At 53.2% G+C, this 27,450-nt stretch overlaps 1 protein-coding gene across 1 annotated transcript in view; it reads right to left on the bottom strand.

Moving 5' to 3' along the window:
* LOC140408643 (uncharacterized) overlaps positions 1–27,450 on the bottom strand; it is a 169,943-nt gene that overhangs the window by 110,525 nt on the left and 31,968 nt on the right. The gene's annotated exons all lie outside the window — the stretch shown is intronic.

Genomic DNA, 27,450 nt, shown 5'->3' with positions numbered 1-27,450 from the left:
TTGAGTTAAGTAATTCCTCCTCATCTATGTCTAAAATCGTCGCATTGTTCTATTCTATTTCTATTCTATTCCATACGAGATGGGGAACAGAACAAGAATCACCCCCTCCCTCCATCACAAGATTTGTCAGACAATATGAAACCCAAATACATTTAGGATAAAGACTGTGCACAAATCCTGCGTACAACATTCAGCTTAACATGATATGATCTTGGCAAATCGGGATAATCAATGGTACAGGACATCACACCCACATTATTCACTCCATTGTAAAAGAAAAAATGGACAACATAGAGCAGATGACACCATGATCAACAGGGATCAAAGTCCAGGATAATAACCGAGATGTAGAAATGCAAGGCAGCCCTCAGGATAAATATTTCTTCACTGGTTCATGAAGAAAGCTAAAATCAAGGACGAGGCAGGATCAGGATTAATGAGCACTCTTCAGGATCTCAAGGATTCCAATGATCGAAGCACGAGACAACATTACTTCCACCAAGCCGTCTTACCAGGCAGTCAACAACCGAGGCTCTGGCCTGGGGGGTGACTTGACCGATTCAGCCACCCCGAACCACTCCAACCGACATCTGGAACAGGACAACATGGGACCAGTGGTTGAAAGGCCAAACCAATCCCAGTCTTCAAAGACAGGATTGATGTGCTCCATTGGATTTAATTTGTCCAGACTCTAGATCAAAATCCGCCCCCCCCCCCCCGCCAAGGAAGATGCTAATTTTTGTTTGGTTGACTGAATGTTTGACATCAGGCTTAACAGCATTTAAAGGGGCAGCACGGTAGCACAGTGGTTAGCACAATTGATTCACAGCTCCAGGGTCCCAGATTCCATATTATTCTCTAAGTCTGAATAAAGATTGTAGACTTCCAGTTAACACAAATACTTTATTCAGTAGGTTTGCTCTGTTTCCAGAGCTTAACTAGATGTAATACAGTCAAGACGTATGATCAGTGAAGCTAAGGTAAGCTGCCTATGCTGATCTGTCTCTGTCTGCTGCTGCTGCTCACTAGCCCTGTGCTTCTGAAAGAGGCGGATCCTACCTTGGGCTGGACCCTTTATACCCATCTCTGATGCACTCTAGTGATGCTGTGGCTGTTACATCTGTCTGCAGTCCCTGGTGTATGTGCAGATGTATGTACAGATGTACAGATCACTACAGGTTTGATTCCCGGCTTGGGTCACTGTCTGCGGAGTCTGCACGTTCTCTCCGTGTCTGCGTGGGTTTCCTCCGGGTGCTCCGGTTTCCTCCCACAGTCCAAAGATGTGCAGGTTAGGTGGATTGGCCTTGCTAAATTGCCCTTAGTGTCCAAAAAGGTTAAGTGGGGGTTACTGGGTTATGGGGATAGGGGTGATACGTGGGCTTGAGTAGGGTGCTCTCTGTAAGGGCCGGTGCAGACTCGATGGCCCGAATGTCCTCCTGCTGCACTGTAAATTCTATTATTCAATGATGACTCCAACGCAAACTGCTGGGAAATTCACAGCTATGTTTGTGTTGGCCCAACAGAAAATGGTCACTCTTCCCTCTGCATTATGCACCCGAATTACTTAAGACCAGAGAGCTAACGTACAGGTTAATGAAGTTAACCAATTGAGCACAGGGGTACTGTGGCTATTTCACCTGCTGAAACCAATGTAGCCTATTAGTAAGGTTTCTAGCATCTTCCAGCTCCCATACCCATCCATGCTTACAGGGTTATCTGGAGCTGACTGGAAACAACGGCATTTAGCTCCCAGAGAAAACTCTCTCTGAGTCCAATCAGTGAGTCAATTACCAACAGGCCAGACCTGCCTGGCTCAGGCATGGGAGGGCCGCCACATAGGGCTTATAATCGTTTATTGTCAAGTATGCTTTCTTAAGGACTTCCGGTTGCGGCTATGCGGAGCTAAGCCGCACGATTTGACAGCTCCTGTGATTACGGACTTTCGGGCTCGCGAGAGGAGCCTCAACGGAATTTTATTTACAGACAACCCGTGGGGAAGAGGAGAGAGAGGTCCCCTACCAACTTTTATGGACCAGACCTGAAGTGCAACGGCCAGAAAAGCGGCATTGGAGCAGCGGGAGAAGCGAGGGAAAAAAACGAAATGGCGGCGGCCGGGGACAAAGAGGAGATGCAGGAATTCATCAAGCGCTGCTTCGAGGAGCTGCGTAAGGAGATGCTGGCGCATATGCTGGCGGTAATCGAAGGACTAGGGATAACCCAGAAGGCCCACAAGGTGAAGATTCAGGAGGTCCAGAAAAGAGTGAGTGAGAATGAGGACGAGCTCTTGGGCCTGGCAGTGAGAGTGGAGCGGTACGAGGCGCTACACAAGAAGTGGGCGGGAAGACTCGAAGACCTGGAGAACAGGTCGAGGAGAAATAATCTGAGGATCCTGGGTCTCCCAGAAGGAGTGGAGGGGGCCGATGCCGCGGCATATGCGGGCACGATGATCGGGGCGATGATGGGTGCGGAGGCCCCTTCGAGGGCGCTGGAGCTGGACGGGGCGCACCGGGCGCTGGCGAGGAAGCCCAAGACAACTGAGCCGCCAAGGGCGATGGTGGTGAGATTTCACCGGTTTACGGACAGAGCGAGGGTCCTGAAATGGGCCAAGAAGGAGCGGAGCAGTAGGTGGGACAATGCAGAGATCCGAATATACCCGGACTGGAGCACGGAGGTGCCAAGCGGAGAGCGGGTTTCAACCGGGCCAAAGCGGTGCTGCATCGGAAAGGAGTGAAATTTGGAATGCTGCAGCCAGCGCGACTGTGGGTCACATACAAGGACCAACATTACTACTTCGAAATGCCTGAAGAGGCGTGGACCTTTAAGCTATAAAAGCTGAAAGGTTGGACTCTAACTGAGGGTTTATGAGGGTGGGGGGTGTTTAAGGGTTGAAGTATGATGGTTGTTGTATATAGGGGGTCAAGCACGCGCAGGAAATGTTATATGGGCTGGGGGAGAGAGACTAGGCCGCGACAGGAGCTGCGCCAGAGGGGGCGGGGCAAGCTTTGGAAAGCGCGGTTTTGTTTTCCCGCATGCGGAAAGAAAGGCGGGAAGGGGAACGAAGGATTGATTGGGAGATTCCCACACGGGGGGGTCAAAGGGACGGCGGGGGAAGGCGGGGTCAGCAAGTGTCAGCTGATTTACGGGAGTGATATGGGGGGAGCAAAAAAGCTAGACGGGGTCTAGCGGGGGGGGGGGGGGGGGGGGGGGAGGGGGGGAAGAAAAAGGGTTGCTGCTGCACTGGCCGAAAGGGAATGGGACGCAGAAGAGGTGGTCGGGACAGAGTTCCCCCGGCTGGGGGACTGGAGGGCGGGGGGGGGGGGGAGGAGAGGCGAGGTGAGGTGAGGTGAGAGACCCTCCAATCCGGCTGATAACGTGGAATGTGAGGGGCCTGAATGGGCCGGTGAAGAGGGCTCGAGTGTTCGCGCACTTGAAGGGACTGAAGGCAGACGTGGCTATGCTCCAAGAGACACACCTGAATGTGGCGGACCAGGTCAGGTTTAGAAGGGGATGGGTAGGACAGGTATTTCACTCTGGACTGGACGTGAAAAATAGGGGGGTGGCAATTTTGGTGGGAAAGCATGTGTCATTTGAGGCCAAGACTATCGTAGTGGATAATGGAGGGAGATATGTGATGGTGAGTGGTAGGCTGCAAGGGACGTGGGTGGTGTTGGTAAATGTATACGCCCCGAACTGGGATGATGCTGGATTCATGAAGCGCATGTTGGGGCGCATTCCGGACCTGGAGGTAGGAGGCCTGATCATGTGAGGGGACTTCAATACAGTGCTGGATCCAGCACTAGACCGCTCCAGATCAAGGATGGGAAAGAGGCCGGCGGCGGCCAGGGTGCTTAGGGGGTTTATGGACCAGATGGGGGGGAGTGGACCCATGGAGGTTTGCAAGACCGCAGGCCAGGGAATTTTCTTTCTTCTCCCACGTGCACAAAGCCTACTCCAGGATAGATTTCTTTGTTCTGGGCAGGGCGCTCATCCCGAGGGTGGAGGGGACGGAGTATTCGGCCATAGCCGTTTCGGACCACGCCCCGCACTGGGTGGAAATGGGGCTGGGAGAGGAGAGGGACCAACGCCCGCTGTGGCGGCTGGATGTGGGACTACTGGCAGATGAGGTGGTGTGTGGGAATGTGAGGGGGTGTATCGAAAGGTACTTGGAGGCCAACGACAACGGGGAGGTGCGAGTGGGGGTGGTATGGGAGACGTTGAAGGCGATGATCAGGGGAGAGCTAATCTCCATCAGGGCTCATAGGGAGAGGACAGAAGGCATGGAAAGGGAGAGGTTAGTGGAGGAGATTTTGAGAGTGGACAGGAGATACGCAGAGGCCCCGGAGGAAAGATTACTTGGGGAAAGACGACGGCTCCAGATGGAGTTTGACCTGTTGACCACGGGGAAGGCGGAGGCACAGTGGAGGAAGGCGCAGGGGGCGACCTACGAGTACGGGGAAAAGGCTAGTCGGATGTTGGCACACCAGCTCCGTAAGAGGACGGCAGCGAGGGAAATAGGGGGAATCAAAGATGGAAGGGGAACCACTGTTCGGAGTGTAATGAAAATAAACAAGGTATTCAAGGCCTTCTATGAAGAGCTGTACAGATCCCAGCCCCCAGGGGGAGAAGGGGGGGTGAGACGATTCCTAGACGAACTGAGGTTCCCGAGGGTGGAGGAGCAAGAGGTGGCTGGTTTGGGGGCACCAATCGGGTTGGAGGAGCTGAGCAAGGGTTTGGGGAGTATGCAGGCGGGGAAGGCCCCGGGGCCAGAAGGGTTCCCGGTGGAGTTCTACAGAAAGTACGTAGATCTGTTGGCCCCGCTACTAATGAGGACCTTCAACGAGGCAAGACCCTGCCCCCGACAATGTCGGAGGCGACAATTTCCTTGATATTAATGCGAGACAAGGACCCACTGCAATGTGGATTGTACAGGCCGATCTCGCTCCTCAATGTGGACACTTAAGTTATTGGCAAAAGTGATGGCCATGAGGATATAGGACTGTGTCCCGGGGGTGATTCATGAGGACCAGACGGGATTCGTAAAGGGCAGGCAATTAAACACTAATGTGCGGCGGCTCTTAAACGTGATAATATTGCCATCGGAGGAGGGAGAGGCGGAGATAGTGGCAGCTATGGACGCGGAAAAGGCCTTTGACCGAGTAGAGTGGGTGTACCTCTGGGAGGTGTTGCGTAGGTTTGGGTTCGGGGGAGGGTTTATCAGCTGGGTTAAGCTCCTTTACAGCGCCCCGGTGGCGAGTGTAGTGACGAACCGGCGGAGGTCGGAGTACTTTCGGCTGTACCGAGGAATGAGGCAGGGGTGCCCCCTGTCCCCCCTGTTGTTTGCATTGGCGATCGAACCCGTGGCCATATCACTGAGGGAGTCTAATAAATGGAGGGGGGTGGTCCGAGGGGGAGAAGAGCATCGGGTCTCGCTATACGCGGATGACCTGCTGCTGTACATGGCGGACCCAATGGAGGGGATGGTGGAGGTCATGCAAACTCTTAGGGTGTTTGGGGAGTTCTCGGGCTATAAGCTCAATGTAGGGAAGAGTGAGCTCTTTGTATTACAAGCAGGGGACCAAGAAAGAGGGATAGGGGACCTACCGCTGAGGAGGGCGGTGGGGAGTTTTCGGTATCTGGGGATCCAGATAGCCAGGACTTGGGGGGGCCCTACATAAACTTAATCTGACGAGGTTGGTGGACCAAATGGAGGAGGACTTCAAAAGATGGGACATGTTACCGCTCTCGCTGGCGGGTAGAGTGCAGTCGGTCAAAATGGTGGTCCTTCCGAGGTTTTTGTTTGTGTTTCAGTGCCTTCCCATCGTGATCACCAAGGGCTTTTTCAAGAGAGTAGGTAGGAGTATTATGAAGTTTGTGTGGGCGAATAAGACCCCGAGGGTAAGGAGAGGGTTCCTGGAACGCAGCAGGGACCGAGGAGGGTTGGCGCTGCCAAACCTAGGGAGCTACTACTGGGCAGCAAATGTGGCGATGATCCACAAGTGGGTAATGGAGGGAGAGGAGGCGGCATGGAAGAGGATGGAGATGGCGTCCTGGAAAGGAACGAGCTTGGGGGCATTGGTGACGGCACCGCTGCCGTTCTTGCCGTCAAAATATACCACGAGCCCGGTGGTGGCGGCAACGCTAAGGATCTGGGGCCAGTGGAGACGGCACAGGGGTGCAGTGGGAGCCTCGGTGTGGTCCCCGATCAGGGGTAACCACCGGTTTGTCCCGGGGAAGATGGACGGGGGGTTCCAGGGCTGGCATCGGGCGGGGATTAGAAGAATGGGGGACCTGTTCATTGACGGGACATTTGCGAGCCTAGAGGCACTGGAGGAGAGGTTTGAGCTACCCCCGGGAAATGCATTTAGATATATGCAGGTGAGGGCTTTTTTGAGGCGACAGGTCAGGGAATTCCCGTTGCTCCCGGCACAAGAAATTCAAGACAGGGTGATCTCGGGTGTATGGGTCGGGGAGGGCAAGGTTTCGGCAATACACCAAGAGATGAAAGGAGAGGGGGAAGCGCTAGCAGAAGAGTTGAAGGGTAAATGGGAGGAGGAGATGGGGGAGGAGATCGAGGAAGGTTTGTGGGCTGATGCCCTGGGCAGGGTTAATTCCTCCTCCTCATGTGCCAGGCTCAGCCTGATACAATTTAAGGTGGTTCACAGAGCGCACTTGACGGGGGCGAGGTTGAGTAGGTTCTTTGGGGTAGAGGACAGATGCGGAAGATGTTCAGGGAGTCCGGCGAACCATGTCCATATGTTTTGGTCATACCCGGCACTGGAGGGGTTCTGGAGAGGAGTGGCGGGAGCAATATCTCAGGTGGTGAAAGTCCGGGTCAAGCCAAGCTGGGGGCTAGCAATATTTGGAGTAGTGGACGAGCCGGGAGTGCAGGAGGCGAAAGAGGCTGGCATTCTGGCCTTTGCGTCCCTAGTAGCCCGGCGAAGGATCTTGCTAATGTGGAAGGAGGCGAAGCCCCCTAGCGTGGAGGCCTGGATAAACGACATGGCTGGGTTCATAAAGCTGGAGAGGATTAAGTTTGCCTTGAGAGGGTCTGCGCAGGCATTCTACAGGCGGTGGCAACCGTTCCTAGACTATCTCGCGGAACGTTAGAGGAAGTTTGGTCAGCAGCAGCAGCAACCCTGGGGGGGGGGGGGGATTCATTGGGGGGATGGAGGAGCAGGAGATAACATGAAGGGTGGGGGAAACTGGCACGTGCGGGAGAGAGCCAGTGTATAAAGCTATGTAAATATACCATTTTGCCATGTATATATTTTGCTCAGTGCGATTTTGTGTTATTTTGTTACTGTGGGGGGTTAATTGTTTGTAAGGGGAAAAAATTGTGTTGGTAAAAAACTTGAATAAATATATTTTTTCAAAAAAGCTATGCTTTCTTAACATCCGATCAATGTAATCGACTGTACTTTAGAAGGTACTGATCAAGAATCACTGCTGGATCATGCCATGAGTAATGAACCAGAACAGATGGCAGAGATAAAATCAGGACAGCGTCTGAGTTGTAACGATCACATCATTGTACAGTTCAAGATTAGGATTGAGAGTGACATAAATAGGACAAAGTCTATGGTAACCTACTGAAAAAGAGCAAATTCTGATAAAACTAAGTTGAAACTAAAGGTAAATTGGGAGAAAGTCTTGAAGAGCAAGGATTTGAACAACAATTCTGGCCTTGCTAGTGGCCACATCCGAGAAAATAATTTTAAAAAGACAAACAGAAGCGAGATCTTTGAATGAATAGAGTTCAAGGGAAATGTAAAGCAATAAACGTCAAAACAAACAAGCTAATTATGGGCAGAGACACACACCTCGGTGAGCGAAAGTAGTGGACAGGACTCTGGGGCACATTCTGGGAAGTATGCACAGACAGGCATGATCATCAGGTGGTGGTCGCACTCAAGTTGAATGCTCAGGGAGTGTAACCCCTTCCTGTTAATGAAGGGTCCTTCTGGACTGCCCAGTGCACGCAAGGCTGCGCGCTGATGCCTCCAGAGTTCAGGACAAGGGTCCAGGCCTCACAGCCTGACCGGGATGCTAGGCAGTAACAGCTGCCTGCGACATGCATATGTACCCACGGAAATCTACTTGGGAGCTGTGAAGTGCTTGCATTACATGAATTGCTAATTCCCCATTCGCAATAGCCTTCAGCTGTGCGGCCAGCGGCCACCACAGCCAATGGGAGTTAATGTGACCTTCACAATATTAATCCGGACGGGGCTCTGTCACAGGGATGTTTGGTGGGTCAGACAGGCAGCCGCTGGAGCTTTCAACGTTATGGGTATACACGATCCAGGGGGTGGCATGGCGGACCCCTCGGCACTGCGCCCCCTCGGCTAGGGATGACCTACCCCCCCAATGATTCCGACCCCCCCCACTAGGACAGCAGCCTCGGTGCCCCTGGCTGAGTGTCCGATTTCGGAGAGGGCTACTCAACTCCTCGGATCCCCACAACAGCCAGTTTGCTAGCATCTCGTTTTTAAATAAGTGTACTAAACGGCGCCTGTGTGGACGCTTGTTCGGGAGCCGGTTAGATCACAGGAGCTGTTCGATAATGTGATGTAGATTGGTCTTAATTGGTAGTTATTGGTTTCTCGACATGCCACAGCCAGATCCAGATCTCTCCAAAGGGTGCGGGCCAGTTAAACCAATTAGCGGCTGGCGTGGTTCCTGATTTTAGCCTCTCCCGCTATCTAACTGGCCGTTCATTTTCGTGTCCAGCACCCTTAGTGTCCAAAGATGTGTAGGTTAGGTGGGATTACAGGGATAGGGTGGGGATTGGGCCTTGGTAGGGTGCTCTGTCAGAGGGTCGGCGAAGACTAAATGGGCTGAATGCCTTCCTCTGTTGGGTATCTACGAATTCCATGAATTCATGGACTTTAAATATCTGAGGCCCCAAGTACAAATCCTTGCGGCACCCTACTTGAAAATGACCCATTTATTCCTCCTGTTTGCATTCTGTTCACTAATCCTCTGTCAAAGATAATGGGCGGGATTCTGCGCGAACCGGCGGGGCAGGCAACTCCGGCGCGAAGGAATGGCGTGAACCACTCCGGCGTCGGGCCGCCCCGAAGGTGCGGAATCCTCCGCACCTTCAGGGGCTAGGCCAGCGCCGGAGTGGTTTGCGCCACGCTGGCCGGCGGGGAAGCGGCTTGGCGCCATGCCAACCGGCACCAAAGGGCCTCCGCCGGCTGGCGCGAATTGACGCATGCGCAGGAGCACCAAAGTTTGCTGGCGTCATCCCAGGGCATGCGCAGGGGGGGGGTTCATCTCTGCACCGGCCATCGTGGAGGTCCACCGCAGCCGACGCGGAGGAATAGACTGTCCCCACGGCACAGGCCCGCCCACGGATCGGTGGGCCCCGATCATGGGCCAGGCCACCGTGGGGGCACCCCCCAGGGCCAGATCCCGCCCCCCCCTCCCCGAGGACCCCGGAGGCCGCCCGCGTAGCCAGGTCCCGCCGGTATGAACTTTGTCCAATCCACGCTGGTGGGACTGGCTGAAAACAGGTGGCCACTCGGCCCGTTGGGGCCCGGAGAATCACCGGGGGGGGCCACTGTCAACGGCTCCCGACCGGCGCACCGTGATCCCCGACAACCGCCAAAAAACTGCCGCCGGAGAATACGGCAGCCGGCGTCGGAGTGGCCGGGCGGGATTCACGCCACCACCACCCCGGCGATTCTCCGATCTGGGTGGGAGGTCGGAGAATCCCGCCCCATATTTTTGGATTTTAAAAGACCCTTTTAAAAAATATATATATATTTTTATTAAAGGTTTTTAACAACACAATTTTTTCCCCTTGCAAACAATAACTCCCCCCCCCCCGCCGCGTAACAAAATAACGCAAAGTCACCCTGAGCAAGATATATACATGGCAAGATGGTATATTTACATAGCTTTATACACTGGCTCTTGGCCGCACGTGCCATTTCTCCCCACCCTCCATGCTATCTCCCGCTCGTCCATCACCTCAAACAATCTCTCGTCCCCCCCCCCCCCCCACCCCCCCCCCCCCAAGAATTGCTGCTGCTGCTGACCGACCTTCCTCTAACGCTCCGCGAGATATTCTAGGAACGGTTGCCACCGCCTGTAGAACCTCTGCGCAGACCCTCTCAAAGCAAACTTAATCCTCTCCAATTTTATGAACCCCGCCAAGTCGTTTATCCAGGCCTCCAGGCTAGGGGGCTTCGCCTCCTTCCACAATAGCAAGACCCTTCGCCGGGCTACTAGGAACGCAAAGGCCAGAATTCCGGCCTCTTTCGCCTCCTGTACTCCCGGCTCATCCACTACTCCAAATATTGCTAGCCCCCAGCTTGGCTTGACCCGGACTTTCACCACCTGAGATATTACTCCCGCCACTCCTCTCCAGTACCCCTCCAATGCCGGGCATGACCAAAACATATGGACATGATTCGCCGGGCTCCCTGAACATCATTCACATCTATCCTCTACCCCAAAGAACCTACTCAGCCTCGCCCTCGTCAAATGAACCACCTTAAATTGTATCAGACTGAGCCTGGCACACGAGGAGGAGGTATTGACCCTACCCAGGGCGTCAGCCCATAGCCCTTCCTCAATCTCCTCCCCCAGCTCCTCCTCCCATTTACCCTTCAACTCTTCTACTAGCGCTTCCCCTTCTTCTTTCATCTCTTGGTGTATTTCCGACAACTTGCCCTCCCCGACCCATACCCCCGAGATCACCCTATGTTGAACTTCTTGTGCCAGGAGCAATGAAATTCCCTCACCTGTCGCCTCACAAAAGCCCTCACCTGCATATATCTAAAGGCATTTCCCAGGGGTAACTCAAACCTCTCCTCCAATGCCCCTAGGCTCGCAAATGTCCCGTCAATGAACAGGTCCCCCATTCTTCTAATCCCCGCCCGATGCCAGCCTTGGAACCCCCCCGTCCATCTTTCCCGGGACAAGCCGGTGGTCACCCCTGATCGGGGACCACACCGATGCTCCCGTTGCACCCCTGTGCCTTCTCCACTGGCCCCAGATCCTTAGTATTGCCGCCGCCACCGGGCTTGTGGTGTATTTTGTCGGTGAGAGCGGCAGCGGTGCCGTTACCAACGCCCCCAGGCTCGTTCCTTTACAGGACGCCATCTCCATCCTCTTCCATGCCGCCCCCTCTCCCTCCATGACCCACTTGCGGATCATCGCCACATTTGCTGCCCAGTAGTAGCTCCCTAGGTTTGGCAAGCCAACCCTCCTCAGTCCCTATTACGTTCCAGGAACCCTCTCCTAACCCTCGTGGTCTTATTTGCCCACACAAACCCCATAATACTCCTACCTACTCTCTTGAAAAAGCCCTTGGTGATAACGATGGGGAGGCACTGAAACACAAACAAAAACCTCGGAAGGACCACCATTTTGACCGACTGCACCCTACCCGCCAGCGAGAGCGGGAGCATGTCCCATCTTTTAAAATCCTCCTCCATTTGCTCCACCAACCTCGTCAAATTAAGTTTATGTAGGGCCCCCCAACTCCTGGCTATCTGGATCCCCAGATACCGAAAACTCCTCTCCGCCCTCCTCAGCGGCAGGTCCCCTGTCTCTCTTTCTTGGTCCCCTGCCTGTAATACAAAAAGCTCACTCTTCCCTACATTAAGCTTGTAGCCCGAGAACTCCCCAAACTCCTTCAGAGTCTGCATGACCTCCACCATCCCTCCATTGGGTCCGCCACGTATAGCAGCAGGTCATCCGCGTAGAGCGATACCCGATGCTCTTCTCCCCCCCCGGACTATCCCCCTCCATTTATTAGACTCCCTAAGTGATATGGCCAAGGGTTCGATCGCCAATGCAAACAACAGGGGGCACCCCTGCCTCGTCCCTCGGTGCAGCCGAAAGTACTCCGACCTCCGCCGGTTCGTCACTACACTCGCCACTGGGCGCTGTAAAGGAGCTTAACCCATCTGATAAACCCTCCCCCGAACCCAAACCTACGCAATACCTCCAGAGGTACTCCCACTCCACTCAGTCAAAGGCATTTTCCGAGTCCATAGCTGCCACTATCTCCGCCTCTCCCTCCTCCGATGTCATCATTATCAAGTTTAAGAGCCGCCGCACATTGGTATTTAACTGCCTGCCCTTTACGAATCCCGTTTGGTCCTCATGAATCATCCCCGGGACACAGTCCTCAATCCTGGTGGCCAATGACTTCCGGTTGCGGCAGGGATGAGCTAGCCGCACGTTTTGGCGGCTCCAGCTCCGACGGAACTTCGGGCTCTTTTAAGAGCCCCAACGGGGACTTGGACAACCGTAAAACCCGGTGCGAGGCGCGAGGGAAGGGAGTCCCCCCCCGAACGACGGAGGGAAAAACCGGCGGCGGCGGCTGCAGCCCGAAGAATCTGCAGCCAGAAGGTCAGAGGGAGTGGAACAAAATGGCGGCGGAGAAACCACAGGTGACATGGGGGCCTGAGCAGGACGAGGTGGTGAAACGGTGCGTGGACCTGCTGAAGAAGGAGGTAATGACCCCGTTGTTACAGGCAATTGAGGGGCTTAAGGAGACTTTAAAGACCCAGGAGACTGAACTTCGCGTGGTGGAGCAGAAGGTATCAGGTATTGAGGACGAGGTCCTGGGCCTGGCGGTCAAGACTCAGACACACGAGGCACTTCATAAAAAGTGTGCTGATAGGATTGAGGCCCTTGAAAATGGAGCGCGAAGGAAGAACCTTAGGATACTAGGTCTCCCGGAGGGTGTGGAAGGAGTGGACTGTGGAGCGTACGCAAGTAAGATGCTGAGCTCACTGATGGGTGCTGAGGCCCCTGCGGGCCCCATGGAGGTGGAGTGGGCAAATCGGATCACGGCGAGAAGACCAAAAGCGGGAGAACCACCGAGGGCGATAATCGTGCGATTCTACCGCCTTAAGGACAGAGAAGAGGTCCTGAGATGGGCTAAAAAGGTGCGGAGTAGCAGATGGGAGAATGCGGTGGTAAGGATCTACCAGGATTGGAGTGCGGAGGTGGCGAGAAGGAGGGCGAGCTTCAACCGAGCCAAAGAGGTTTTGCACAAAAGGAAGGTGAAGTTTGGGATGCTGCAGCCGGCAAGACTATGGGTCACGCATCAGGAGAGACACTATTATTTCGAGACGGCGGAGGAAGCATGGTCCTTCATCAATGAAGAGAAACTGGACCGGAACTGAGGGACTGATGCTGCAGGGAACTGTTATTGTTGTTATTATTGTTTTTGTTAATGGGATGGTGAAAGTTAATCGAGAAGTAAACAGGGAAGGGGGGGAACACTGGGGAAATGTGGGTGCCGGTGAGGGGGGAGAGGCGGGACATAGTCAGAGAGTGGGGAAGGAGAGGGGGAGGGGAAAGGGAGCTGCGCCATAAGAGGCGGGTCAGGTAAAGGGATGTTCCCGCGCCAGAAAGAATAAGGCGGGGAAACAGGCGCAAGGCGGATGGGAGTTCCCTCACACCGGGGGGGCCGAGGAGCGAGCAGGAGTAGTTGGGGTCAGTTGAAGTCAGCTGACTTACGGAAGTGATATGGGGGAGCAATCAAGCTAGATAGGGATCTAGCGGGGGGGGGGGGGTGGGGACGACGACAACTGGGTGCTGCTGCGGAAATCCAAAAGGAAATGGCTAAAGAGAGGGTGGTCGGGGGCAGAATGCGACGCTGGGGGAGCGAGCGGGAGCGCGGAGGCGGGATATGGGACTGGCCTAGAGAAGGTAATGGCTAGTCGACACGGGAGGGGAGCAGGTAGCCCCCCAGTGAGGCTGATCACGTGGAACGTGAGAGGCCTGAATGGACCGATAAAAAGGGCCCGAGCGCTCGCGCATTTGAAAGGACTAAGGGCAGATGTGGTTATGCTCCAAGAGACGCACCTAAAGGTGGCGGACCAAGTTAGGCTAAGGAAAGGATGGGTGGGACAGGTGTTCCACTCAGGACTGGACGCAAAGAACAGAGGGGTGGCCATTTTGGTGGGGAAACGGGTAGCATTTGAAGCAAAGAACATCGTAGCAGATAGTGGAGGTAGATATGTACTGGTGAGTGGTAGGCTGGAGGGAATGGAGGTCGTGTTGGTTAATGTGTATGCCCCAAATTGGGATGATGCAGGGTTCATGAGATGGATGCTGGGGCGTATTCCGGGCCTGGAGGCAGGAAATTTGATTTTAGGAGGGGACTTCAATACGGTGCTGGACCCGGGGCTAGATAGATCCAGCTCAAGGACTGGAAGAAAGCCAGCAGCGGCCAAGGTACTTAAGGGGTTTATGGACCAAATGGGGGGAGTGGATCCATGGCGATTTCTTAGACCCAGGGCTAGGGAGTATTCCTTCTTCTCCCACGTCCATAAAGTGTACTCCCGGATAGATTTTTTTGTTTTAGGAAGGTCGTTGATCTCTAGGGTGGAAGAAGCTGAATACTCAGCCATAGCGGTTTCGGATCATGCCCCACATTGGGTGGACCTGGAAGTAGGCGAGGACAGGGAGCAGAGAACACTCTGGCGATTAGATGTGGGACTGATGGCGGAGGAGGGAGTGTGTGCAAGAGTGAGGGGGTGTATCGAGAGATACTTGGAGGTCAATGACGACGGCGAGGTCCCTGTGGGAGTGGTCTGGGAAGCACTAAAAGCGGTGGTCAGAGGAGAGCTGATTTCTATTGGGGCCCACAAAAGGAAAACAGAGGCCAAGGAAAGGGATAGATTACTGGGGGAGATTTTAAGGGTGGACAGGGAATTTGCAGAGACCCCGGAGGAGGAGCTGTACAGGGAGAGGAGACGACTCCAAACCGAGTTTGACCTTCTGACCACCAGAAAGGCGGAGGTACTGTGGAGGAAGGCACAGGGGAGGAGGTATGAATATGGGGAAAAGGCTAGTCGCCTGTTGGCGCACCAACTGCGAAAGAGGGCAGCAGCGAGGGAGATAGGAGGAATTAGGGATGAAAGGGGAGACACTGTGCGAAGGGCAGGAAAGATAAATGAGGTGTTTAAGACCTTTTATGAAGAACTGTATAGGTCTCAGCCCCCAGAGGGAGAGGAGGGGATGCGGCAGTTCCTGGACCAGTTGAGGTTCCCGAAAGTGGAGGAGCAGGCGGTGGCAGGCCTGGGGACGCCGATTGAGGTGGACGAGGTTATTAAGGGACTGGGAAGCATGCAAGCAGGGAAGGCCCCAGGGCCGGACGGGTTCCCGGTGGAATTCTACAGAAAATATGTGGACTTGTTGGCCCCGTTGTTGGCGAGGACGTTCAATGAGGCCAGGGAAGGGGGGACACTACCCCCGACAATGTCGGAGGCGACAATATCGCTAATTTTGAAGAGGGACAAAGATCCGATGCAGTGTAGGTCCTATAGACCTATTTCACTATTGAACGTGGACGCCAAACTGCTAGCAAAGGTGCTGGCATCGAGGATAGAGGACTGTGTCCCAGGGGTGGTGCACGAAGACCAGACAGGGTTCGTAAAAGGGAGACAATTGAATGTTAACGTGCGACGGCTATTAGGGGTGATAATGATGCCCTCAGTGGAGGGGGAGGCAGAGATAGTGGCGGCAATGGACACAGAGAAGGCATTTGATAGGGAGGAGTGGGAGTATTTATGGGAAGTGTTAAGGAGGTTTGGGTTTGGGAACGGATTTATTCGCTGGGTTAGACTACTTTACGGGGCACTGACGGCAAGCGTAGTTACAGGTCGACATAGATCGGAGTATTTCCGATTATATAGGGGAACAACCAGGGATGCCCGCTGTCTCCATTGTTGTTTGCGCTGGCAATTGAACATCTGGCCATGGCACTGAGAGACTCCAGGAAATGGAGAGGGGTGACTAGAGGGGGAGAAGAACACCGAGTCTCGTTATACGCGGATGACCTATTGCTATACGTGTCGGACCCAGCGGGGGGGATGATAGAATCTTGAGGAGGTTCGGGGAATTTTCGGGGTATAGGTTAAACATGGGGAAGAGTGAATTATATGTGATACATCCAGGGGACCAGAGTAGAGAGATAGAAGGCTTACCGCTAAGGAAAGTGGAAAGAAACTTCCGATACTTGGGGATTCAGATCGCTAGGAGCTGGGGAACCTTGCACAGACTTAATCTGACACGGCTGGTAGAACAAATGGAGGAGGACTTTAAGAGGTGGGACATGCAGCCTTTATCGCTGGCGGGCAGGGTGCAAGCAATTAAGATGATGGTCCTCCCGAGGTTCTTATTTGTATTTCAATGTCTCCCTATTTTAATCACCAGGACCTTTTTAATAAAATAGATAGGAGCATTACGAGCTTTGTGTGGGCAGGGAAAGTTCCGAGAGTAAGGAGGGGGTTCCTTCAGCGCAGTAGGGACAGAGGAAGACTGGCACTACCGAACTTGGGAGATTATTATTGGGCCGCCAATGTGGCAATGATACGTAGATGGATGATGGAGGGTGAGGGAGCGGCGTGGAAAAGGCTGGAGAGAAGGTCCTGTAAAGGGACGAGTCTAGAGGCGCTGGTGACGGCGCCACTACCGTTCTCACCGAAAAAGTACACCACGAACCCGGTGGTGGCGGCAACACTGAACATATGGGGACAGTGGAGGCGACAGAGAGGGGTGCGGGGAGCCCTGGTGGGGTCCCCTATCAGGAACAACCATAGGTTCGCCCCAGGAAGAATGGATGGAGGATTTCAAAGCTGGTACCAGTTGGGAATTAGGAAGGTGGGAGATTTATTCATAGATGGGACTTTTTGCGAGCTTGGGAGCACTCGAGGAAAAGTATAAGTTACCCCGGGGGAATTTCTTGAGATATATGCAGGTGAGGGCGTTTACTAGACAACAGGTGAGGGAATTTCCACGGCTCCCGACACAGGGGATACAGGACAGGGTGCTTTCAGGGATGTGGGTCGGAGAGGGCAAGGTGTCAGAGATTTATAGTGAGATGAGGGTAAATTCCTCTTCCTCATGCGCCAGGCTTAGCCTGATTCAATTTAAGGTGCTACATAGAGCACACATAACGGGGGCAAGATTGAGCAGGTTCTTTGGAGTGGAGGACAAATGTGGGAGGTGTGGCGGGAGCCCGGCAAACCACGCACATATGTTTTGGGCGTGCCCGCACTGGAAGGGTATTGGAAGGGAGTGACGGGAGTGATTTCGCAGGTGGTGAAGGCCCGGGTCAAACCAGGCTGGGGGTTAGCTCTATTTGGAGTTGCGGAAGAGCCGGGAGTGCAGGAGGCGAAAGAGGCCGATGTCGTGGCCTTTGCGTCCCTCGTAGCCGGCGCAGGATCCTACTCATGTGGAAGGAGGCGAAACCTCCCGGACTGGAGGCCTGGGTAAACGATATGGCGGGGTTTATTAAACTGGAGCAGATAAAGTTTGCCCTGAGAGGATCGGCTCAAGGGTTCACCAGGCGGTGGCAGCCATTTCTCGACTACCTAGGGGAACGTTAGAGGGAAGACGGATGACCAGCAGCAGCAACCCAGGGGGGAGGGGGGGGGGGGGGGGGGGGGGGGTGGGGGGGGGGGGGGGGGGGGGAGGAGGCTCAGTTGAGTATAGGTCAATAGAGTACGAGGTTTTGTTACTTGTATATTATTATTATTATTATTGTTTAAAAGTTTAAAAATTTCTGTTTTGTTACTGTTATCGTTTCGCTTGTTTTGTAAGTGGGAAAAATGTTGCTCAGGGAAAAAAATTTCAATAAAATATATATATTTTTTTTAAATCCTGGTGGCCAATACTTTTGCCAATAGCTTAGCATCCACATTGAGGAGCGAAATCGGCCTGTACGATCCACATTGCAGTGGATTCTTGTCTCACTTTAGAATCAAGGAGATTGTCGTCTCCGACATTGTCTGGGGCAGGGTTCCCTCCTCTCTTGCCTCGTTAAAGGTCCTCACTAGTAGCGGGGTCTGCAGGTCCACATATTTTCTATAGAACTCCACCGGGAACCCGTCCGGCCCCGGGGCCTTCCCCGCCTGCATGCTCCCCAAACCTTTACTCAACTCCTCCAACCCAATTGGTGCCCCCAAACCAACCGCCTCTTGCTCCTCCACCCTCGGGAACCTCAGTTGGTCCAGGAATCGTCTCATCCCCCCTTCCCCCCCTGGGGGCTGGGATCTATACAGCTCTTCATAGAAGGCCTTGAATACCTTATTTATTTTCGTTGCACTTCGAACCGTGGCTCCCCTTCCATCTTTGATTCCCCCTATTTCCCTCGCTGCCGCTCTCTTACGGAGCTGGTGCGCCAGCATCTGACTAGCCTTTTCCCCGTACTCGTAGGTCGCCCCCTGCGCCTTCCTCCACTGTGCCTCCGCCTTGCCCGTGGTCAGCAGGTCAAACTCCGTCTGGAGCCGTCGCCTTTCCCCAAGTAATCTTTCCTCCGAGGCCTCTGCGTATCGCCTGTCCACTCGCAAGATCTCCCCCACTAACCTCTCCCTTTCCATGCCCTCTGTCTTCTCCCTATGAGCCCTGATGGAGATCAGCTCTCCCTTGATCACTGCCTTCAACGCCTCCCATACCACTCGCACATCCCCGTTGTCGTTGGCCTCCAAGTACCTTTCAATACACCCCTTCACCTTCCCACACACCACCTCATCAGCCAGCAGACCCACATCCAGCCGCCACAGCGGGCGTTGGTCCCTCTCCTCTCCCAGCTCCAGTTCCACCCAGTGCGGGGCATGGTCCGAAATGGCTATAGCCGAATACTCCGTCCCCTCCACCCTCGGGATGAGCGCCCTACCCAGAACAAAGAAATCTATCTGGGAGTAGGCTTTGTGTACATGAGAGAAGAAAGAAAATTCCCTGGCCTGCGGCCTTGCAAACCTCCATGGGTCCACTCCCCCCAACTGGTCCATAAAACCCCTGAGCACCTTGGCCGCTGCCGGCCTCTTTCCCATCCTTGATCTGGAGCGGTCCAGTGCTGGGTCCAGCACTGTATTGAAGTCCCCTCCCATTATCAGTCCTCCTACCTCCAGGTCCGGAATGCGCCCCAACATGCGCTTCATGAATCCAGCATCATCCCAGTTCGGGGCGTATACATTTACCAACACCACCCACGTCCCTTGCAACCTCCCACTCACCATCACATATCTCCCTCTATTATCCGCTACGATAGTCTTGGCCTCAAATGACACATGCTTTCCCACCAGAATTGCCACCCCTCTATTTTTCGCGTCCAATCCCGAGTGAAATACCTGTCCTACCCATCCCCTTCTAAACCTGACCTGGTCCGCCACCTTCAGGTGTGTCACTTGGAGCATAGCCACGTCTGCCTTCAGTCCCTTCAAGTGCGCGAACACTCGAGCCCTCTTCACCGGCCCATTCAGGCCCCTCACGTTCCACGTTATCAGCCGGATTGGAGGGACTCTTCCCCCCCCCCCCCCCCCCCTGCCTACTTGCCATCTCCTTTTCTGGGCCAGTCCCTTGTCCGCGTCTCCCTCACTCTCCAGTCCCCCAACCGGGGGACCCTCGTCCCAACCACCTCTTCTGTGTCCCATTCTCTTTCGGCCAGTGCAGCAGCAACCCTTTCCCCCCCCCCCATATCACATATCTCCCTCTATTATCCGCTACGATAGTCTTGGCCTCAAATGACACATGCTTTCCCACCAGAATTGCCACCCCTCTATTTTTCGCGTCGAATCCCGAGTGAAATACCTGTCCTACCCATCCCCTTTCTTAACCTGACCTGGTCCGCCACCTTCAGGTGTGTCACTTGGAGCATAGCCACGTCTGCCTTCAGTCCCTTCAAGTGCGCGAACACTCGAGCCCTCTTCACCGGCCCATTCAGGCCCCTCACGTTCCACGTTATCAGCCGGATTGGAGGGACTCTTCCCCCCCCCCCCCTGTCTACTTGCCATCTCCTTTTCTGGGCCAGTCCCTTGTCCGCGTCTCCCTCACTCTCCAGTCCCCCAACTGGGGGACCCTCGTCCCAACCACCTCTTCTGTGTCCCATTCTCTTTCGGCCAGTGCAGCAGCAACCCTTTCCCCCCCCCCCCCTTCCCCCCCTCCCCCCCCCTCCCTCCTCCCCTCCCCCCCGCTAGATCCCCGTCTAGCTTTTTTGCTCCCCCCATATCCCTCCCGTAAGTCAGCTGACACCTGCTGACCCCGGCTTCCCCGCCCCTTTGACCCCCCCCCCGTGTGGGAGTCTCCCAATCAATGTACTTTCCTTTGTTCCCCTTCCTGCCTTTCTTGCCGCGGGCGGGGAAAAAAAACCCGCGCTTTCCAGAGCCTGCCCCGCCCCCTATGGCGCAGCTCCTTGCGTGGCCTTGTCTCTCTCCCCCAGCCCATATAGCCTTTCCTGCGCATGGTTGACCCCCTATATACAACAACCTTCATACTTCAACCCTCAAACACCCCCCTCCCACACAAACCCTCAATTAGAGTCCAACTTTTCAGTTTGTATAAAGGTCCACGCCTCTTCGGGCGTTTCGAAGTAGTGGTGTTGGCCATTATGTGTGATCCACAGCCGCGCTTGCTGCAACATTCCAAATTTCACTCCTTTCCGATGCAGCACCGCTTTGGCCCGGTTGAAACCCGCTCTCCGCTTAGCGACCTCCGTGCTCCAGTCCGGGTATATTCTGATCTCTGCATTGTCCCACTTGTTGCTCCGTTCCTTCTTGGCCCATTTCAGGACCCTCTCTCTGTCCGTAAACCGGTGAAATCTCACCACCATCGCCCTTGGCGGCTCATTTGCCTTGGGCTTCCTCGCCAGCACTCGGTGCGCCCCTTCCAGCTCCAGCAATCCCGGGGGGGCCTCCGCACCCATCAGCGTCCCGATCATCGTGCCCGCATATGCCGCGGCATCGGCCCCCTCCACTCCTTCTGGGAGACCCAGGATCCTCAAATTGTTTCTCCTCGACCTGTTCTCCAGGTCTTCGAGTCATCCCGCCCACGTCTTGTGTAGCGCCTTGTGCCGCTCCACTCTCACCGCCAGGCCCACAAGCTCGTCGTCGTTCTCACTCACTTTTTCCTGGATCTTCACCTCTTGGGCTTTCTGGGTTGCTCCAAGTCTTTCAATTATTGCCAGCATAGGCGCCACCATCTCCTTGCGCAGCTCCTCGAAGCAGCACTTGATGAACTCCTGCATCTCCTCTTTGTCCGTGGGCGCCGCCATTTTGCTTTTTTTCTCTTTCTTCTCCCGCTGCTCCAGGGCTGCTTTTTTCGCCGTTTCGCTGCGGGTCCGGTCCATGCAGGTTAGTAGGGGACCTCTCTCCTTCCTTCCCACGGGTTGTCTGTATCAAAAGTTCCGTTGGGGCTCCCTTAGCGAGCCCAAAAGTCCGTCTTCGCGGGAGCTGCCGAATCGTGCGGCTTAGCTCCGCATTGCCGCAACCGGAAGTCCCGATTTTAAAAGACCCTTGACAAGATACCACACACTAGGCTTGTGACAAAGATTAAGGCATGTGGAGTCAGGTGGCAAATAACTAAATAGGGAGCGAATTAGTCAAAACAAATAGAAAGCAGAGAGGATAGGTAAAGGATAGTGAATCAAATTAGACTGGAGGAAGATAGATGTGGTACTACTGAGCGACACGTGATGATGGACATTGAAGTCCCCCACTCAGAGTACATTCTGCACCTTTGCCACCCACAGTGCTTCCTCCAAGTCGTTCAACATGGAGGAATACTGATTCATCACCTGACTTGTAAGTTGTAAGACTAGTTTTAGGAAAGAGAACTTGGAAATAACATAATAAAAGTCTTTACGATTATGGGTACGATTTAACTAAATCCAAAAGTAGGGGTCAAAAATACAATGGGCTCAAATTCACCTCAGAAATGGAGCAATCTAACAAGCTCCCTTTCTTGACAGGCTAGTTGACAAATTTGTCAATGGATTCTCTACTATTGTCTACTGCACTTTCACTGATCAATATGCATGTTGGGATTCCTAGAGCACCACGAGCTACAGGATGGGCCTAATCAGCAATTTTGTAAATAGGGTCTGAGCCATTTGCTCACCAGGCAAGCTTGACCACCGGTCAGATCATTGCTTGCTGTTTATTGCGCATACTCACTAATTGGCTAAAGGAAGTCACTTTCAGACCTGAAAAGTGTTCAATCTACCTCAAATTACCCTGGAAGGGTAAAGTATCTCAGAAATTTCAGCAAGAGGTGACACTCGCCATTTCATGCTGTTATTATGCAGTGACAACCGAGTGGTGTTTTCCACTAACAGGATGCTCCTGTCACGCCAAAATGACATGACCACGAGGAATGTGATATATGGGGCGAGATTCTCCGACCCCCCGCCGGGTCGGAAAATCACCGGGGGCTGGCGTGAATCCCGCCCCCGCCGGTTGCCGAATTCTCCAGCACCGGATATTCGAGCGGGGGCGGGAATCGCGCCGCGCCGGTTGGCGGGGCCACCCCCGCGATTCTCCGGCCCAGATGGGCCGAAGTCCTGCCGCTAAAATGCCTGTCCCACTGGCGTAGATTAAACCACCTACCTTACCGGCGGGACAAGGCGGCGCGGGCGGGCTCCGGGGTCCTGGGGGGGGGGCGCGGGGCTATCTGGCCCCGGGGGGTACCCCCACAGTGGCCTGGCCCGCGATCGGGCCCCACCGATCTGCGGGCGGGCCTGTGACGTGGGGGCACTCTTTCCCTTCCGCCTTTGCCATGGTTTCCACCATGGCGGAGGCGGAAGAGACTCCCTCCACTGCGCATGCGCGGGAATGCCGTCAGCGGTCGCTAACGCTCCCGTGCATGCGCCGCCCGGAGATGTCATTTCCGCGCCAGCTGGCGGGGCACCAAAGGCCTTTTCCGCCAGCTGGCGGGGCGGAAATTTGTCCGGCGCGGGCCTAGCCCCTTAAGGTTGGGGCTCGGCCCCCAAAGATGCGGAGCCTTCCGCACCTTTGGGGCGGTGCGATGCCCGACTGATTTGCGCCGTTTTGGGCGCCAGTCGGCGGACATCGCGCCGATAACGGAGAATTTCGCCCATGAATTCCAGTACCAATGCAATGACACATACATAAACTGTACATCCCAAAGATTAATGGGTTGTATCAAACAGGTCCCTTCAGCTGTTTGAAATAAGCAGGGTTCTGACCAGACTCAATGAAGGTGGGAGGGTGAATTGTGACGAGGATGCAGGGATCCTACAGCAAGATCTGCACAGGTTGGGCGAGTGGGCAAACCAATGGCAGATGCAGTATAATTTGGATAAGTGTGAGGTTAATCATTTTGGAAGCAAAAACAGGAAGGCAGATTACTACCTGAATGGTTATAAACTGGGAGAGGGGAGTGTGCAGCGGAACCTGGGTGTCCTCGTGCACCATTCGCTGAAGGTAAGCATGCAGGTGCAGCAGGCGGTAAAGAAGGCTAATGGTATGTTGGCCTTCATTGCAAGAGGTTTCGAGTATAGAAGCAGGGATGTGTTGCTGCAATTGTACAGGGCCTTGGTGAGGCCACACTTGGAGTATTGTGTGCAATCTTGGTCTCGTTCTCTGTTGAAGGATGTTCTTGCTCTCAAGGGAGTGCAGCAAAGGTTTACCAGAATGATACCAGGGATGGCGGGACTGTCTTGTGAGGAGAGATTGACTAGGTTGGGATTGTTCTCGCTGGAGTTCAGAAGAATGAGGGGGGATCTCATAGAGACTTATAAAATTCTAACAGGACTAGACAGGATAGACGCAGGGACGATGTTACCAATGGTGGGTATGTGCAGAACCAGGGGTCACAGCCTGAGGATTCAGGGTAAACCATTTCGGACAGAGAGAAGGAGACATTTCTTCACACAAAGAGTGGTGAGCCTGTGGAATTCATTACCACAGGAAGTAGTTGATGCTAAAACTTTGAATATATTCAAGAGGCGGCTGGATATAGCACTTGGGGAGAATGGGATCAAAGGCTATTGGGAGAAAGCAGGATTAGGCTATTGAGTTGGATGATCAGCCATGATCGTGATGAATGGCAGAGCAGGCTCGAAGTGCCAAAAGGCCTCCTTCTGCTCCTCGCTGCTATGTATCTATGTATCTGTGTAACCAAGCCGTGCCTTCAAAACTCAGAACAAATGTCTAACATTAGATGTGATTCTGCGATTGGGCAACATTTGCTGAACAATCCAGTGTGCTAAGAATAACAGTAACAACTAATTTAAGATTATCAGTCAGGCTCACAATGTAGCTCAGTTATGTTTGCTAGAAGCTACACATATTCATATGCAGGGACATGTCATCTGCAGGCAAAAAGAATATGTCCAGACATTTTTTAAATATAAATTTAAAGTACTCAATTCATTTTTGTTCCAATTAGGGTGCAATTTAGCGTAGCCAATCTACCCACGCTGCACATCTTTGGGTTTGTGGGGGGTGAGACCCACGCAGACATGGGAAGGATGTGCAAACTTCACACTGACAGTGACGCGGGGCTGGGATTGAACCGGACCCTCGGCACCGTGAGGCAGCAGTGCTAACCACTGGGCCGCCATGCCACCCTGAATATGTCCAGATATAGAGCCTACTTTAAATAAACAAAAGCTTGGGGAACATGGATAGAATTTCTGCAGTGCAGAAGGAGACCATTCAGCCCATCGAGGGGGGCACGGTAGCACAGTGGTTAGCACAGTTGCTTCACATCTCCAGGGTCCCAGGTTCGATTCCCGGCTTGGGTACTGGCTGTATGGAGTTTGCACTTTCTCCCCATATTTGCGTGGGTTTCCTCCAGGTGCTCCGGTTTCCTCCCACAGTCCAAAGATGTGCAGGTTAGGTGGATTGGCCATGCTAAATTGCCCTTAGTGTCAAAAAAGGTTGGGCTGGGTGGGGTTAGGGGGATAGGGTGGGGTTATGGGCTTAGGTAGGGTGCTCTTTCCATGGTCCGGTACAGACTAGATGGGCCGAATGGCCTCCTTCTGCACTAAATTCTATGATTCTATGATTCCCCCTCCTTATCGCGGCAACTCCACCTAACCAGCATATCCCTGGACTCGAAGGGATAATTTAGCATGGCCAATCCACCTAACCCGCACTTCTTTGGACTGTGGAAGAAAAACAGAGCATCCAGAGGAAACCAACGCGGACACGGGGAGAAAGTGGAAATTCCACACAGACCGAAATGAACCTGGGTTTCTGGCGCTGTGAGGCAGCAATACTAACCACTGTGCCACCGTGCCACCAGGGAATCCCTGGTACATCTGACATGATAGCGTCTTGACCAATCAGAGCATATCAGCGAACCAATCAGCACCCCTTTTCTCATGCAATAGAAGTCGTTGTTCCTTTTAAAATTTGGCATTCTTGCATCTGTCCTGACAAGATTCGACAACACATCTAATTTTTCAGCAATGCAATATAATTGCCAATAAAGCCAATAGGAAAATAAGGTGTAGCATCCTTACTCAGACAGTGGTGAGAACATAGAATGTGCTGCCACAAGAAGTGGTTAAGGTAAGCAGCTTAGATGCTTTCAAAGGAAATTGGACATGCATACGAAAGAACAGAAAAGATAAGCTGATTGGCTGAGATAAGACATATGGAAATAGAGGAGTCACGTGGAGGATAAAACACTAACTAATTTGGTCAAGTATCCTGTTTCCATGCTGAATAGTCTAGGTAATTCTATGGATTTCTCCAAATGAAGAGAAGAAAATTTAAAATCTGGTTACCTAAATGCTGCTCTTTCAACTTCCTAGTTTTCAGCTATATATATTGGTGAACTCAAGGGGGCCGCACTGTGGCACAGTGGTTAGCACTGCTGCGCAATGGCGACAAGGACCAGAGTTTGATCCCAGCTCCGGGTCACTGTCCATGTGGAGTTTGCACTTTCTCACCCCCACAACCCAAAGATGTGAGGTTAGGTGAATTGGCCACGTTAAATTGCCCCTTAATCAGAAAAAAATAATTGGATACAAATACATTAAACAGGATAAGTTTATTAAAAAAAACATTGGTGAACTCCTTAGAGTAAGTATCAAGCCTGTTCTCTCAGCTGAAAAAATTGTGCGATGTGGTGAGATTTCAGAAATGAGAAAGAAAACAATTTTTCTCTTGTTTCTTTTCTTCCATTCCGTCCTGTGCTGAAGATTGATTTTTTGTTAGGATACAATTCCACAAGGTGAGACACACTCCTGTCCATGATTTATCTGTGAAACCTGATAGTATGCATTGATGCCATTGTAGTCCAACTCAATCCTATCCACATTCACCACTGAATACTGGTCGGCTGGTCAGGTGGCTGCATCAGATTGTCTGCTTATAAGCTTATTATGTATGCATAAATAAGTTGCTTGCCCTATCTCGCTGCAGGGCAATCTGGATTCATTCGCCCCGCCATTACCTCATAAGGTCAAAGTTTCACTTTGGTTTCATATAGGGTTGAAATGGCACCCATACACACATTCACTCTCTGCAGCACAGGACTTGTGAAGAGTCATGGCCTGCAGAAGAGACAATTTCATAGAATTTACAGTGCAGAAGGAGGCCATTCGGCCCATCGAGTCTGCACCGGCTCTTGGAAAGAGCACCCTACCCAAGGTCAACACCGCCACCCTATCCCCATAACCCAGTAACCCCACCCAACACTAAGGGCAATTTTGGACACTAAGGGCAATTTATCATGGCCAATCCACCTAACCGGCACATCTTTGGACTGTGGGAGGAAACCGGAGCACCCGGAGGAAACCCACGCACACACGGGGAGGATGTGCAGACTCCGCACAGACAGTGACCCAAGCCGGAATCGAACCTGGGACCCTGGAGCTGTGAAGCAATTGTGCTATCCACAAGGCTACCGTGCTCTGCATCGAAGTTTAGAGACAAGTGCCTGGAAAGACTCCTCCAGGCAGTTGAGAACCAGCGGGAGGTACTCTACCCCTGTAATAAGAGCTGGAGGTCCACCAACCTCACCACCCAGTCTTGGCAAGAGGTGGCCAAGAAGGTCAGTACCGCGGAACTCAGAAGAGGATCCCTTCCCTCCAGTGCCAGAAAAGGATAAATGATCTCATCCTCTCCATCAGGATAAGTCAACCTTCTCTCCACTCTCAACTCGCATCCTCACAAGGCCATCAGGCATTCACAGCATTACAGTCCATTGGGCTCTACCAACACAAGGGACATCATCACGGATTCTCTCACATGCGCTTTAACATCTTCATCCCTTGTCATATCCTGCAAAAGCTGCGTCTTGAAGACGTGACATGTGCAGGATGTGACAAGAGATATAGGTCTACTCAGCACACACAGTGGATAGGCAAGCTTATCATCTGCTTTTGCATCTGTCCTGCCCACAGTCTGCCCATTTGTCTTTACACAGGACAAGTTTACTAACAACAAATGGGAGAGATCCCAGACTGGAGGAGGGCTGTCGAGCTCAGGCCACTCACCATCTTCAAGGCGCAGAAGGCATAGCTAGCCAACGAGGACAGAGACAGTTCCAGCGCCAAAGGTGAGATTAGTATCTCCCAACAAGTTTGCGCCCAACCACCAAAACTGTGAGTGCCCTTTAATGTAAGTGTCTCTCCAGTCAATAATTAATTATCTCTGTAATAATGTGTAAGGAGTGTAAAGGGTTAACAAGATGATGTTCATGTATCTCAACACT

Source organism: Scyliorhinus torazame, chromosome 3 (assembly GCF_047496885.1).
Source record: "Scyliorhinus torazame isolate Kashiwa2021f chromosome 3, sScyTor2.1, whole genome shotgun sequence".
Lineage (NCBI taxonomy): Eukaryota > Metazoa > Chordata > Chondrichthyes > Carcharhiniformes > Scyliorhinidae > Scyliorhinus > Scyliorhinus torazame.
The sequence above is the reverse complement of the archived record's forward strand: the minus strand, read 5'-3'. Positions and strand labels throughout refer to the sequence as shown.